The sequence below is a fragment of the Oncorhynchus gorbuscha genome, linkage group LG15, assembly GCF_021184085.1.
Source record: "Oncorhynchus gorbuscha isolate QuinsamMale2020 ecotype Even-year linkage group LG15, OgorEven_v1.0, whole genome shotgun sequence".
Lineage (NCBI taxonomy): Eukaryota > Metazoa > Chordata > Actinopteri > Salmoniformes > Salmonidae > Oncorhynchus > Oncorhynchus gorbuscha.
In genome coordinates, this window is record NC_060187.1 from 24,536,579 (window position 1) to 24,539,061 (window position 2,483).

The 2,483-nt window shown below is 44.2% G+C and overlaps 1 protein-coding gene across 1 annotated transcript in view; it reads left to right on the plus strand.

The window, feature by feature from the left end:
- The first annotated feature begins 1,143 nt into the window (after nucleotides 1-1,143).
- LOC123996369 (BMP/retinoic acid-inducible neural-specific protein 3-like) overlaps nucleotides 1,144-2,483 on the plus strand; it is a 61,637-nt gene continuing 60,297 nt past the window's right edge. Inside the window, exon 1 of the mRNA XM_046299742.1 lies at nucleotides 1,144-1,858. The gene's annotated coding sequence lies outside the window, so the exon portion shown is untranslated. The remainder of the gene's footprint in view (nucleotides 1,859-2,483) is intronic.

The window sequence follows — 2,483 nt, forward strand, 5'->3', positions numbered from 1 at the left end:
ACGAATAGCCGTACTTTCGCTCTAAATAGGCATTTTGGGTATGCGAAAATGTAACGTTTTATGGTATGTGGAATTGTTTTAATTGAATTTGCTGTAAATGGCAGGATGTCATACTCATTTGGCTTTTCATCTAGTGGAATTCACTACTTGCTTTAGATGCATTTCCAGGCTGCCTCATGAACGTCTGACTTCAGATGCAGATCATGCAAGTTAGCAAAAAAGTATGCTATTCAGATGGCTATCTTCTACAACATCCCAGATGTTATCGGATGATTGATTATCAGTCAGGCAAGGTAGAATATCACAAATAGAGCTAGATAAAGCCAGAATAATAATATACTTGTTGAGCATAGCTACAGCCATCAGTCTTTTTGTGTGTTGTTATGATCATCACTAACTCACTACTAAGTTGTTCAAGGTCCGGCATCACTTTTCCAGTCACGCATAGATCTGTGAATAGGCCTACTTCAGGGAAGCAGGAAGGGTTATTCACTGATGTTTTGGAGTTTTGGTCCCTTAGCTTAGGTTAGAAACTAAACACATGATCACTGATATCATAAATAATGATTATTGTGTCTCAATGTACGCCTTCAAATTCAGTGTTAGATGCCAGCATTCATTCATTTTATGGAGTCTCAGCTGGTGACTCTGTTATCTGCCTTTGCAGTGCTGTGACGCATTCTTATGCACATATATATGGGGGCTGAAGACAGGGGAGAAGAGATTCAGGCACTGAACCATCCTACACACTCCCTCCCATCCCCTACTCAGACAGACAGAGCTAAGTATGACAGTCAGACAGGTATGAAGACTAAACTAATGGCGCAGAGACTGCATTAGCCTACAGGTATTTATTTTGGCGAGATATATTAGCCTCCTCAAATGTATTAATCTGCCCTCCAGAGAGACATCAAATTAATTATAGATCCAAAAAGTCACGAACAAATAAAACATCAAATATCTCCAGACATAAATCCAGGAATCCATAATCTGTAAGCAATTTCCCATATCCTGGCCATTGCATATCTGTGGTGCCTGCGTCAAAGCTGTCTCCAAAGCACTTGTTATCATTCCTGACACGTCGGCGGTCTTAAGTATAGGCTATCCTCCTTTTGCAGCTATTACAGAGCGCTTCTTGTGTTTTAAACATGTGACTGAGTGGGAGAGGGGGCAAATGGATAGAGAGCTAAAGAAGCCCGTGTCTGGTGCTTGCCAGCGCCCACCTATTGAAATGTGTGTCCCCCACTCTGTCGCCGCTGCGGAGTAGGCGGGTCAAGCAGAGCGCGGTGATGGCGCGGACTTTATAAAGGAATATTTAACCACCGGCCAGAGGCACTTAAACATCCCGTGAAGCATTACCGAACTGCATTCCGCCGCATCTACCCTCCTGTCAGTCGCCCGCTGGTGTTTCTGTAACGGGAGGCTCGCACGCGTTCCCACATCAAGAAGCACATTTGCGAGTTCTCTCTCTCTCTACTCCTCTTTCTTTACCCCGCACTCTCGGTCGATGCTTTCATTTTTTAAAAGTAATTATCCTTTGAAAGGCCAAAGCCTTTGCTTAACATTGTCCCTTTGCACCATAATGAAAAGCGTTTTGCTTCGAACTTCCTCAGTGGGCTGGAGCGATAGGAAGGATTGCTGAGGCGCAGAGCAGCCCCGACTCTCGCCGAATCGTTTCCCCTCTATCTCTCTTTGGATGTTGTGGAGTTTGTTGGTCTTGTCCAAGTGTGAACTAATTCACTCCGATCGACGTGAAATTAGATTTTCAAATATGTTGGCAGTTCTAGGGACATATTCGCTGATTCAGCAACATATTTGAAGATGCTGAATTGAACTTTGTCCAATGTTCTGAATCGTGGTGAGTTGAGATATCTATCTTTTATAATACATGTTGTTTGTAAGCCTCAATGGAGCATGTTTTTTGTTGTGTAATGGTTTGCATTCTCCTGAAGTTGCATGGAAACTGTCACACAATGCAGGGACATATTGGCTATAACTGAATGCCAGAGGTAGCCTATATAAAACAGCTGTGTAAACCCAGGTGAAACCTACATATGACATACTCTCATACCTGTCTCTCACTTTCTGAAACTCTCTCTCTCTCTCTCTCTCTCTCTCTCTCTCTCTCTCTCTCTCTCTCCCTCACACACATACACACATACACACACACACATACACACACACACACACACACACACACACACACACACACACACACACACACACACACACACACACACACACACACACACACACACACACACACACACACACACACACACACACACACACACACACACACACACACACACACACACACACACACACCATATATACATGTATCTTTCTCTCCTCATTTCCCCCTTCCTCCCTTCCTCGCTCCCATTTTCTCCCATTGCCACTGTGACACCCAGTCTGTATTCCTGAGGGTGGTATGGGGTTGCCAACAGAGCAGAGCAGAGCAGAGCTGGGGTTCAGATCTG